The 13,909-nt window shown below is 45.3% G+C and overlaps 1 protein-coding gene across 2 annotated transcripts in view; it reads left to right on the top strand.

Annotated features, from left to right (window-relative positions):
• LOC139550300 (serine/threonine-protein kinase STK11-like) overlaps nt 1–7,350 on the top strand; it is a 37,581-nt gene extending 30,231 nt beyond the window's left edge. For both annotated transcript variants that reach the window (XM_071361109.1, XM_071361110.1), the window contains one exon: nt 6,766–7,350. The gene's annotated coding sequence lies outside the window, so the exon portion shown is untranslated. The remainder of the gene's footprint in view (nt 1–6,765) is intronic.
• The last annotated feature ends 6,559 nt before the right edge of the window (nt 7,351–13,909 follow it).

Genomic DNA, 13,909 nt, shown 5'->3' with positions numbered 1-13,909 from the left:
ACAGATGAACGTGGTACCTTCAGGCATTTGGAAATTGCTCCCAAGGATGTACCAGACTTGTGGAGGTCTCCAATTTTTTTTCTGATGTCTTGGCTGATTTCTTTTGATTTTCCCATGATGTCAAGCAAAGAGGCACTGAGTTTTAAGGTAGGCCTTGAAATACAGGTACACCTCCAATTGACTCAAATGATGTCAATTAGCCTATCAGAAGCTTCTAAAGCCATGACATAATTTTCTGGAATTTTCCAAGCTGTTTTAAAGGCACAGTCAACTTAGTGTGTGTAAACTTCTGACCCACTGGAATTGCGATACAGTGAAATAATCTGTCTGTAAACAATTGTTGGAAAAATGACTTGCTTCATGTACAAAGTAGATGTCCTAACCGACTTGCCAAAACTATAGTTTGTTAACAAGAACTTTGTGGAGTGGTTGAAAAACAAGTTTTAATGACTCCAGCCTAAGTGTATGTAAACTTCTGGCTTCAACTGTACATGAGATGAGTAATAGGATATGTAAACATGATTAAAAGTGGCGTCATTTAATAACTACTTGAGAATACAGGGGGTGCTATTTTCCCATTAGCATAATTTGCTCTACAGATTAAACTGCCTCTTATTCAATTATTGCTCTTACTATATGCATATAAATAATACCATTGGAAAGAAAACAATCTCTAGTTTCTAAAACCGTTTCAATTTTGTCTCTGAGTGATACACAAGTCATTTGACAGCACTTTCCCTGACCAAGAAGTAGAATGCAAGAAGTCTATGCTCGCTTCAACGCTCTGCCTATATATGGTCATGACCCCTATGACCAGAAACACACTTCATTCGCCTTCCTCTGGGTGTCAAGAGGACGTCAGAGGAGAAATTCTTTGTTTATCTGGTACTGACGTGAAATAAGACCTATTTCTTTGGCGTGACCGACAACTTCCGGTTTTCTGATTCGCACGAGTTGGAGCTGCGATTGTGTACTGTTTTGCTGGCGTTATGGATGAAAACTATCTCCGTGTCGAATTTTGTTTGATACATGTGACCATATCATCGTAATGTATGTTTTTTCAATATAGTTTAATCAGATTATTTGAATTTTTTCGGGAGTTTTGTGGTGTTCCGTTGTCTGATTTTATTTACGTTTGAGAGATCCGTGCCACTCGACCAGTACCTGTGCTAAATGGAGTGGGAAAGGAACAATTCTGAACGGAACCAACGACTCATCTTGACAAAGGACACTTTGATCAACATTCTGATGAAAGATCAGCCATAGTAAGACCCAATTTACGATGTTATATCATATCTGTTGTGCATGTGAACTGGCCGTGGGCGCCTAGCCGAATCTGCCTGGTATAGCTATGCTAATTTAGCACTACATTTTGTTTTCGTTATAAAACATTTAATAAATCTGAAATATTGTTTGGATTCACCAGATGTTGGGCTTTCAATATCTGTACGCTGTGTATTTTTCTGAAATGTTTTAAGATGAGTAATTCGTTATATGACGTTGGTCTCTGTAATTGTTCTGGCTGGGTCAGCACTATTTCAGATTGCAGCTGCAATGTAGAACTGTGATTTATACCTGAAAAATGCACATTTTTCCCAAAAAAAACTATGCTATACCATAAATATGTTATCAGACTGTCATCTTATGAAGTTGTTTCTTGGTTAGTGGCTATATATATTTTTATTTAGTCGAATTAGTGATAGCTACTGACGCAGGAAAAAACTATTGGGAGTAAAAAAATCGTGTCCTTTGCTAACGTGGTTAGCTAATAGATTTACATATTGTGTCTTCCCTGTAAAACATTTTAAAAATCTGAAATGGTGGCTTTATTCACAAGACCTGTATCTTTCATCTGGTGTCTTGGACTTGTGATTTAATGATATTTAGATGCTACAAGTTACTTGTGACGCTATGCTAGCTATGCTACTCAGTGGGGGGGGGGGGGGTGCTACCGGATCAGGGTTGGTGACTCGTGAGAAGTTTTTAAAGTGACTAGTGATACCTCTATGTGAACCTTATTAAAGTGACTGATACCTTTAAGTCCGTTTATTTAAGTGGGCAGAGATTTGAGTCTGTATGTTGGCAGCAGCCTCTCAATGTTAGTGATGGCTTTTTAACAGTCTGATGGCCTTGAGATAGAAGATGTTTTTCAGTCTCGGTCCCCGCTTTGATCCACCTGTACTGACCTCGCCTTCTGGATGATAGCGGGGTGAACAGGTAGTGGCTCGGTTGGTTGTAGTCCTTGATGATCTTTCAGCGCTAAAGACCGTGTGCCTCTTGCCAAAATCATGTCAAAGTTAAGCCCAATATTAGCGGGGCGCTTTCTTTCTGCCGCGGATTCGTGCGCATGTCGCTGGCCGTTTTAAACTACTCACGAGACGCAATTTTTGGGGTTTCATAAAACTACATTGGTTTAGCTAGCCAGTCATGTTACCTACCTAGCTAGCAAACTGAGAACTTGATCACTGACTAGGCTTTGCACTAATTTAGATGGCAAAGGAAGAACTGAAAATGCAATGGGCTACTCAGAGATCCGTATAAAGGTAGGCTGCATATGCAAGAGTGGGGTGTGTGAGCGCGAGTAAGTGGGCGAGTTCATTTTGCATGGCCCGGTGCCCCGGGTGGGTGGAGATTTCATTTAAGGACCAATTGAATGGTCTAAAAAGTGGGAACTCCGCCTACCCAGTGCACCAGTCCATGCAAAACGAACTCACCCAGTTAAAGGGTGTGGGTGGGAGAATGTGTAGGACTGTATTGTATGTGTAAAGTTATCTGAACAGTACATATGATTACAGTATTTTCCTAACATTGGTTGGACAAGTTTTAAAAGCTATTTTTATCCGTAGAGCCAATTAAATGTTTTCCCCCCTAGTCACTCATTTAGAATGCTTTAAGTCTGTGTGTGTGCATTAAATTTCAAGAACATTCATAAGAGGGAGTAGGCCTACTCAACATTGGGCGCATCAATGGCTTTCTGTTCGTAACCTTTGTGTTTATGGTGAACTAATGCCATTACCTCAATTTTAATCGTTTGACAGACCTAATTTAAAAAACCCATCACCGTATGTATTACTGCCCACCAGTGGCAAGAAGTGACATCCCAAAAAACAACTATTCATCACATAAATGGCTGCTAGCCTCCCATGTATATGCTACTTTCTGTCCGTAACACTAAAAATAATAGAAACAAATGAAATGAGAATATTTTTCTAAAAGTAAATAAACTAGTAAATCAGGTCTGAAAGCTAACAAACTAAACAGTTTTAAATTTTTTAAATTTTCAACTATAATAACCGTGTGTGTGTACAGTCGTAGCCAAAAGTTTTGATAATGACACAAATATAAATTTTCACAAAGTCTGCTGCCTCAGTTTGTATGATGGCAATTTGCATATACTCCAGAATGTTATGAAGACTGATCAGATGAATTGCAATTAATTGCAAAGTCCCTCTTTGCCATGCAAATTAACTGAATCCCCAAAAAACATTTCCACTGCATTTCAGCTCTGCCACAAAAGGACCAGCTGACATCATGTCAGTGATTCTCTCGTTAACACAGGTGTGAGTGTTGACGAGGACAAGGCTGGAGATCACTCTGTCATGCTGTTTGAGTTCAAATAACAGACTGGAAGCTTGAAAAGGAAGGTGGTGCTTGGAATCATTGTTCTTCCTCTGTCAACCATGATTACCTGCAAGGAAACACATGCCGTCATCATTGCTTTGCACAAAAAGGGCTTCACAGGAAAGGATTTTGCTGCCAGTAAGATTGCACCTAAATCAACCATTTATCAGATCATCAAGAACTTCAAGGAGAGCGGTTCAATTGTTGTGAAGCAAGCGCCAGGACCGTCTCCTAAAGTTGATTCAGCTGTGGGATCGGGGCACCACCAGTACAGAGCTTGCTCAGGAATGGCAGCAGGCAGGTGTGAGTGCATCTGCACGCACAGTGAGGCGAAGACTTTTGGAGAATGGCCTGGTGTCAAGAAGGGCAGCAAAAAGACACTTCTCTCCAGGAAAAACATCAGGGACAGACTGATATTCTGCAAAAGGTACAGGGATTGGACTGCTGAGGATTGGGGTAAAGTCATTTTCTCTGAATCCCCTTTCCGATTGTTTGGGGCATCTGTAAAAAAGTTTGTCCGGAGAAGACAAGGTGAGCGCTACCATCAGTCCTGTGTCATGCCAACAGTAAACCATCCCGAGACCATTCATGTGTGGGGTTGCTTCTCAGCCAAGGGAGTGGGCTTCTCATAAAGAATGGTACCAACACATCCTCTGAGAGCAACTTCTCCCAACCATCCAGGAACAGTTTGGTGATGAACAATGCCTTTTCCAGCATGATGGAGCACCTTGCCATAAGCCAAAAGTGATAACTAAGTGGCTCGGGGAACAAAACATCGATATTTTGGGTCCATGGCCAGGAAACTCCCCAGACCTTAATCCCATTGAGAACTTGTGGTTAATCCTCAAGAGGCGGGTGGACAAACAAACAACCTACAAATTCTGACAAACTCCAAGCATTGATTATGCAAGAATGGGCTGCCATCAGTCAGGATGTGGCCCAGAAGTTAATTGACAGCATGCCAGGGCGGATTGCAGAGGTCTTGAAAAAGAATGGTCAACACTGCAAATATTCACTCTTTGCATCAACTTCATGTAATTGTCAATAAAAGCCTTTGACACTTATGAAATGCTTGTAATTATACTTCAGTATTCCATAGTAACATCTGACAAATCTCTAAAGACACTGAAGCAGCAAACTTTGTGACACAAATATTAATTTCCATTCTCAACACTTTTGGCCACGACTGTACACACCTGTGTAGGTGTGATATTTTAAGCACTCTTGCAAAAATAATTTACTCTCACCGGTCCACCTGTGTGGGAAGGCAGGGAGGAGTGGAGAGAAGGGAAGGGAGGAGAGAAACTGATTCAAGGCTTATCTGAGTCATCTCTACCACATCACTGCTCACCAGGCATCCTCCTAGAGACTGAGATTCACACACTCACACACATGCAACGCACAACTGCATTACAACACACACACACACACACACTGCAGAGCTACTTGGTCGGATATGCAGCAGTCTCTGTATTAATGTGTTATAGGGATGACTCACACTGGTCTAGATGGAGTGGGCTGCAGGCAGGATATTGTCTCTTGCTCACTCCCGCCCTCCCCTGCTCGCCCGTGCTCGCTCTGCCCCTCCCCTGCTCGCTCCTGCCTGCGCTCGCTCTGCCCCTCCCCCTCTCTCGCTGCCCCCCTCTGTCGCTGCCTCTCTCTCTCGCTGCCCCTCCCTCTCGCTGCCTCTCTCTCTCTCGCTGCCTCTCCTTCTCTCTCGCTGCCTCTCCTCCTCTCTCACTGCCCCTCCCTCTCGCTGCCTCTCTCTCTCTCACTGCCTCTCCTCCTCTCTCACTGCCTCTCCTCCTCTCTCGCTGCCTCTCTCTCTCTCGCTGCCTCTCCTCCTCTCTCGCTGCCTCTCTCTCTCTCGCTGCCTCTCCTCCTCTCTCACTGCCCCCCTCTCTCGCTGCCTCTCCTCCTCTCACTGCCCCCCTCTCTCGCTGCCTCTCCTCCTCTCTCACTGCCCCCCTCTCTCGCTGCCTCTCCTCCTCTCTCACTGCCCCCCTCTCTCGCTGCCCCTCCCTCTCACTGCCTCTCCTCCTCTCTCGCTGCCTCTCCTCCTCTCTCACTGCCCCCCTCTCTCGCTCCCCCTCCCTCTCACTGCCTCTCCTCCTCTCTCACTGCCCCTCTCTCTCACTGCCTCTCCTCCTCTCTCGCTGCCCCTCTCTCTCACTGCCTCTCCTCCTCTCTCACTGCCCCTCTCTCTCGCTGCCTCTCCTCCTCTCTCACTGCCCCCCTCTCTCGCTGCCTCTCCTCCTCTCTCGCTGCCTCTCCTCCTCTCTCACTGCCCTCCTCTCTCGCTGCCTCTCCCCCTCTCTCGCTGCCTCTCCTCCTCTCTCGCTGCCCCTCTCTCTCGCTGCCTCTCCCCCTCTCTCGCTGCCTCTCCTCCTCGCTCACTGCCCCTCTCTCTCGCTGCCTCCCCTCCTCTCTCACTGCCCCCCTCTCTCGCTGCCCCTCCCTCTCACTGCCTCTCCTCCTTTCTCACTGCCCCTCTCTCTCACTGCCTCTCCTCCTCTCTCACTGCCCCTCTCTCTCGCTGCCTCTCCTCCTCTCTCACTGCCCCCCTCTCTCGCTGCCTCTCCTCCTCTCTCACTGCCCTCCTCTCTCGCTGCCTCTCCCCCTCTCTCGCTGCCTCTCCTCCTCTCTCACTGCCCCTCTCTCTCGCTGCCTCTCCTCCTCTCTCACTGCCTCTCCTCCTCTCTCACTGCCCCTCTCTCTCACTGCCTCTCCTCCTCTCTCACTGCCCCTCTCTCTCGCTGCCTCTCCTCCTCTCTCACTGCCCCTCCCTCTCACTGCCTCTCCTCCTCTCTCGCTGCCTCTCCTCCTCTCTCACTGCCCCCCTCTCTCGCTGCCTCTCCTCCTCTCTCACTGCCCCCCTCTCTCGCTGCCTCTCCCCCTTTGGGCTGTATTTTCTCTCTGACCCCCCTTTTATTCAGCTGCTTTCTGTGTTTTGCTGGAGGCAGAGGGACACACTGTGCGTGCCTGTGCACATGTGACAAATAAGCCTTTGATGCTCAAATAAGGCAAAGGGTGCAAGCCCTTTAAATAGACTTCAAGTCTGTACGTCATAAATAATCCTATTTGTCATGCAATAGTTGTACAATGAAATGAACTAGAATAAAGCTTGCCTCTCTCTCCTCCTAGGTTTATCTTTTCCCATCCTTGGCAAGGGTGAGAGAACTGCTGATGTTGTTCCTCCTGAACCATTTGGCGAAGAACTCTTCAAGGATGTCATGCGGAGAGATGGACAGAGAGCAGCAGAGAAACAGACTGTACCCTCGGGTCTTTGTGTGAAGTGGCTCTTTGTGTTTCCGTTCCCCCTCTGTTCTTTTGCTCCCTCCGTCCTCCCCTCTCAGGCTGTCCCAGAGGAGGCATGGCTGGCCGTGCAAGTCCCACCTTTGTGAACTCTGACCCCGTTGGTTTTATTTCTCAGACAACCTTTTATTTGACAGAACCTAAAGATACACATTGTAAAAGGAATTAGGTTGATAAAGAATAGCTATTCATTTTAACTATGAGGATAGTGATACTGATATAAAAACTGCATGCTGGCTTGAACTTTGAGAAAGGGAAATTGCTCAGTTAAGGACAGACAAACGGACTGAAACCGTGACTTCCACCACTGGTGTGTGGGGAGGGGCTTTATTGTGTTCATTAGGTTTTGTTTATTTTTTCCAATAAATCTTTTTTAATTATTATTTATATAAAACACGTCCCATCCAAACCCTGTTTGTTGTCTGGCTCCCATTTTATATTCTGAACATACACTGAGTGTACAAAACAATAAGAACAGCTGCTCTTTCTTTTACACAGACTGTCAAAGTGAAGGCTATGATCCCTTTATAAGTCTCACTTGTTAAATCCACTTCAATCAGTGTAGGGGAGGGGATGGGTTAAATAATGATTTTTAAGCCTTGAGACATGGATTGTGTATGTGTGCCATTCAGAGGGTGAATGGGCAAGACAAAATATTTCGGTGCCTTTGAACGGGGTGTGGTAGTAGGTGCCAGGCACTCTGGGTTGAGTGTGTCGAGAACTGCAACGCTCCTGAGTTTTTCCACACTCAGCAGTTTCCCGTGTGTATTAAGAATGGTCCACCTCCCAAAGGACATCTAGCCAACTTGGCACAACTGCAGTGGTGGAAAAAGTACCCAATTGTCGTACTTAAGTAAAAGTAAAGATACTTTTAATAGAAAATGACTCAAGTGGAAGTCACCCAGTAAAAGACTACTTGAGTAAAAGTCAAAGTATTTGGTTTAAAATATACCTAAGTATCAAAAGTAAGAGTAAAACTAATTTCAAATTCTGTATATTAAGTAAACCAGACGGCACAATTTTCTTGTTTTTAAATGTATGGACAGCCAGGGGTATACACCAACACTCAGACATTATTTACTAACGAAGCATGTGTGTTTAGTGAGTCTGCCAGATCAGAGGCAGCAGGGTGACCAGGGATGTTCTCTTAATAAGTGTGTGAATTGGACCCTTTCCTGTCCTTACATTTAAAATGTAATGAGGGCTTTTAGGTGTCAGGGAAACTGGTGAGAAAAGTACATTATCTTTAAGGAATATAGTGAAGTAAAAGTAGTCAAATATATGAATAGTAAAGTACAGATACCCAAAACAACTACTTAAGTAAAAATACTTTAAAGTACTATTGAAGTGCTGTGTACAGCTGTGGAAAGCATTGGAGTCAATATGGGCCAGCATCCCTGTAGAATGCTTTCCACACCTTGTACAGTCCATGCCCTGATGAATTGAGGCTATTCTTGGGGCAAAGGGGGGTGCAACTCAATGTTTTGTACACAGTGTATGGTCATTAAACTGCAGGTGTTTAACGACCATGCGCTTTTACAGTTTATTTCACACCTACACTGACGTTGGAGTGAACACTTGCCCCAGAGGGGGATGGGGGATTGAGGGGGATTCTTGACTATGAAACTGAAATGAGGGGCTCTGAAAACGTGAAATGGGTTTCATCAGACCTCAGGAAAACCGGGATAATATGGCGTCAGGCATCTGTATGATTGAAGATGCACTGGTAGCCTTTTTTCGTTTTTGTGCTGATCACGTCCCTGGAAATTCCTCACCCTATCACTCACTTCTCTCCCTCTTTCACCTTCTCTGTCCCCTTCCATCTTTTAATTTCTCTCACTTGCTCTCCGGTCTGACTCACTCACCTACTCTCTCTGCTGTCCTGCCCTCTCTCTTTCTCCCTCTTTCCCCCGCTCTGTATCCCCTCCTTCCCCTTCCTGTCTCTATGCTCTGACTCATCTGCTCCCCTCCCTCCCTGTGCTCTGACTCACCTGCTCTGTGATCTATTCTCAGTGTTGGGCTGATGGAGCGGTGGGGTTGCGTAAAATGGAGACAGACAAATGCTGCCCACGTCAGCCAGGCACTGAGAGAATCTATGCAGCCCAGACCAGGCAAAACTGGATGAGAAACCTCACATGTACCTTTGATTAATGAAGAATTCCAGCTTTTCTGACCTTATTCTTATTAAATAAATACCATGTTAAGAAATATTTTTTATTTCATAACAATAATACATGGTATTGGTATTAAAAAAAAGGGGGAAAAAAGATCTGTACACTTTCAAAATCCCAGATGTTTTGTAATGCCAGATGTTTTGTAATGCCTTGATACCTCCTGTAGATTGGACACAAAGTCAAGGACCCAAAGTCTCTTTTCTTAGCCGTTGCAATTAGCCCACCCCCTATTTCTCCACGGTTCTGTTGATGATGCTGTATCTCTGACTGTTGTGTGATGTGGATGTCTGCATTGCATCCTCTGTTGTTCACTAGTCATCTCTGCCGTCATGCTTATTTTATTCTATTGTTCAGGAAGTGAAGTGAACACATCTCGTTTCTTCTTTCTTTGTCTCTTTTATTTAATTGGGGGGGGGAAGGGAAAATCCTAAATGAATATATACAGTGGGGAGAACAAGTATTTGATACACTGCCGATTTTGCAGGTTTTCCTACTTACAAAGCATGTAGAGGTCTGTAATTTTTATCATAGGTACACTTCAACTGTGAGAGACGGAATCTAAAACAAAAATCCAGAAAATCACATTGTATGATTTTTAAGTAATTAATTTGCATTTTATTGCATGACATAAGTATTTGATCACCTACCAACCAGTAAGAATTCCGGCTCTCACAGACCTGTTAGTTTTTCTTTAAGAAGCCCTCCTGTTCTCCACTCATTACCTGTATTAACTGCACCTGTTTGAACTCGTTACCTGTATAAAAAACACCTGTCCACACACTCAATCAAACAGACTCCAACCTCTCCACAATGGCCAAGACCAGAGAGCTGTATAAGGACATCAGGGATAAAATTGTAGACATGCAACAGGCTGGGATGGGCTACAGGACAATAGGCAAGCAGCTTGGTGAGAAGGCAACAACTGTTGGCGCAATTATTAGAAAATGGAAGAAGTTCAAGATGACGGTCAATCACCCTCGGTCTGGGGCTCCATGCAAGATCTCACCTCGTGGGGCATCAATGATCATGAGGAAGTTGAGTTATCAGCCCAGAACTACACGGCAGGACCTGGTCAATGACCTGAAGAGAGCTGGGACCACAGTCTCAAAGAAAACCATTAGTAACACACTACACCGTCATGGATTAAAATCCTGCAGCGCACGCAAGGTCCACCTGCTCAAGCCAGCGCATGTCCAGGCCCGTCTGAAGTTTGCCAATGACCATCTGGATGATCCAGAGGAGGAATGGGAGCAGGTCATGTGGTCTGATGAGACAAAAATAGAGCTTTTTGGTCTAAACTCCACTCGCCGTGTTTGGAGGAAGAAGAAGGATGAGTACAACCCCAAGAACACCATCCCAACCGTGAAGCATGGAGGTGGAAACATCATTCTTTGGGGATGCTTTTCTGCAAAGGGTACAGGATGACTGCACCGTATTGAGGGGAGGATGGATGGGGCCATGTATCGCGAGATCTTGGCCAACAACCTCCTTCCCTCAGTAAGAGCATTGAAGATGGGTCGTGGCTGGGTCTTCCAGCATGACAACGACCCGAAACACACAGCCAGGGCAACTAAGGAGTGGCGCCGTAAGAAGCATCTCAAGGTCCTGGAGTGGCCTAGCCAGTCTCCAGACCTGAACCCAATAGAAAATCTTTGGAGGGAGCTGAAAGTCCGTATAGCCCCGCGACAGCCCCGAAACCTGAAGGATCTGGAGAAGATCTGTATGGAGGAGTGGGCCAAAATCCCTGCTGCAGTGTGTGCAAACCTGGTCAAGAACTACAGGAAACGTATGATCTCTGTAATTGCAAACAAAGGTTTCTGTACCAAATATTAAGATCTGCTTTTCTGATGTATCAAATACTTATGTCATGCAATAAAATGCAAATTAATTACTTAAAAATCATACAATGTGATTTTCTGGATTTTTGTTTTAGATTCCGTCTCTCATAGTTGAAGTGTACCCATGATAGAAATGACAGACCTCTACATGCTTTGTAAGTAGGAAAACCTGCAAAATCGGCAGTGTATCAAATACTTGTTCTCCCCACTGTACATTGGTTGGTCCCTCAATCTACAGTAGGTATCAAGGCATTACAAAACATCTGGGATTTTGAAAGTGTACAGATCTTTTTCTCTACACAAAATGACCAGAAACATAGACAGGGACCCTTTATTCCAGGAACAACACAACTCGCCCCCTGGTTCCAGTACCACTACCAATGGATGTACACTGTTTTTGAGAATGATAAAGTGAACAATGTGATATGTACAAGTACCCAGTGTTTCAAGGTTTAACTCAGGTTTTCAGAAGGTACAACATTGCTTAAGCATGCAAAAGGAGTCATTAGGGTCGTTAAATATCCCTTCCAGTGGGGTTAGGGGTCATTAAATAACCATTCCAGTGGGGTTAGGGGTCATTAAATAGCCCTTCCAGTGGGGTTAGGGGTCATTAAATAGCCCTTCCAGTGGGGTTAGGGGTCATTAAATAGCCCTTCCAGTGGGGTTAGGGGTCATTAAATATCCCTTCCAGTGGGGTTAGGGGTCATTAAATATCCATTCCAGTGGGGTTAGGGGTCATTAAATATCCCTTCCAGTGGGGTTAGGGGTCATTAAATAGCCCTTCCAGTGGGGTTAGAGGTCATTAAATAACCATTCCAGTGGGGTTAGGGGTCATTAAATATCCCTTCCAGTGGGGTTAGGGGTCATTAAATATCCCTTCCAGTGGGGTTAGGGGTCATTAAATAACCCTTCCAGTGGGGTTAGGGGTCATTAAATATCCCTTCCAGTGGGGTTAGGGGTCATTAAATATCCCTTCCAGTGGGGTTAGGGGTCATTAAATAACCCTTTCAGTGCGGTTAGGGGTCATTAAATAACCCTTACAGTGGGGTTAGGAGTCATTAAATATCCCTTCCAGTGGGGTTAGGGGTCATTAAATAACCCTTCCAGTGGGGTTAGGGGTCATTAAATAACCCTTTCAGTGGGGTTAGGGGTCATTAAATAACCCTTCCAGTGGGGTTAGGGGTAATTAAATAACCCTTTCAGTGGGGTTAGGGGTCATTAAATAACCATTCCAGTGGGGTTAGGGGTCATTAAATATCCCTTCCAGTGGGGTTAGGGGTCATTAAATAACCCTTCCAGTGGGGTTAGGGGTCATTAAATAACCCTTCCAGTGGGGTTAGGGGTCATTAAATATCCATTCCAGTGGGGTTAGGGGTCATTAAATATCCATTCCAGTGGGGTTAGGGGTCATTAAATATCCCTTCCAGTGGGGTTAGGGGTCATTAAATAACCATTCCAGTGGGGTTAGGGGTCATTAAATATCCCTTCCAGTGGGGTTAGGGGTCATTAAATAACCCTTCCAGTGGGGTTAGGGGTCATTAAATATCCCTTCCAGTGGGGTTAGGGGTCATTAAATATCCCTTCCAGTGGGGTTAGGGGTCATTAAATATCCCTTCCAGTGGGGTTAGGGGTCATTAAATAGCCCTTCCAGTGGGGTTAGGGGTCATTAAATAGCCCCTCCAGTGGGGTTAGGGGTCATTAAATAACCCTTCCAGTGGGGTTAGGGGTCATTAAATAACCCTTCCAGTGGGGTTAGGGGTCATTAAATAACCCTTCCAGTGGGGTTAGGGGTCATTAAATAGCCCTTCCAGTGGGGTTAGGGGTCATTAAATAGCCCTTCCAGTGGGGTTAGGGGTCATTAAATAACCCTTCCAGTGGGGTTAGGGGTCATTAAATAGCCCTTCCAGTGGGGTTAGGGGTCATTAAATAGCCCTTCCAGTGGGGTTAGGGGTCATTAAATAACCCTTCCAGTGGGGTTAGGGGTCATTAAATATCCCTTCCAGTGGGGTTAGGGGTCATTAAATAGCCCTTCCAGTGGGGTTAGGGGTCATTAAATAGCCCTTCCAGTGGGGTTAGGGGTCATTAAATAGCCCTTCCAGTGGGGTTAGGGGTCATTAAATAACCCTTCCAGTGGGGTTAGGGGTCATTAAATAGCCCTTCCAGTGGGGTTAGGGGTTATTGGGTGCTGAGAAGTCACTCACTCAGCGTATGCAGGGTCAAACCAATGTACTGGAAGCATTTAACATTTAGCGTTTTGATCAGATCCTCTAATTGCAACTCCGATTTCATAGTCCTATGGGAGCTACATTCCCCAGGTCTCCCCCTCCCAGTCCCCTGCTCTCTCTTTCTCCTCTTTCCCTGTCCTCTTTCTCTCCCCTCAGCCTCTGTCGCTCTGTCTGTCCTCTTTCTCTCCCCTCAGCCTCTGTCGCTCTGTCTGTCCTCTTTCTCTCCCCTCACCCTCTATCGCTCTCTCTGTCCTTTTTCTCTCCCCTCACCCTCTTTCGCTCTGTCTGTCCTCTTTCTCTCCCCTCACCCTCTGTCGCTCTGTCTGTTCTCTTTCTCTCCCCTCACCCTCTGTCGCTCTGTCTGTGCTCTTTCTCTCCCCTCACCCTCTGTCGCTCTGTCTGTCCTCTTTCTCTCCCCTCACCCTCTGTCACTCTGTCTGTCCTCTTTCTCTCCCCTCACCCTCTGTCGCTCTGTCTGTTTTCTCTACACCATGAGTGTGAAGGTTTATCTGACAGACAGAATATCATGTGTCAGTCAGGCTGGTGATAACTGTCTGCTGGATGAAGGAGACTTACCATCAGCCTGACTGACACCATACACTAAGGCTACATTTACACAGGCAGATCAATTCTGATATTTTTGACCAATCACATCAGACCTTTTCACATGAGATCTTTCTCAGAGCTGATTTGATTGGTAAAGAAAAAACAATTAGTGAAAAAAAGATCAGAATTG

Source organism: Salvelinus alpinus, chromosome 23 (genome assembly GCF_045679555.1).
Source record: "Salvelinus alpinus chromosome 23, SLU_Salpinus.1, whole genome shotgun sequence".
Classification (NCBI taxonomy): domain Eukaryota; kingdom Metazoa; phylum Chordata; class Actinopteri; order Salmoniformes; family Salmonidae; genus Salvelinus; species Salvelinus alpinus.
Note: the sequence above shows the minus strand (reverse complement) of the source record. Positions and strands in the feature narration are given on the sequence as shown.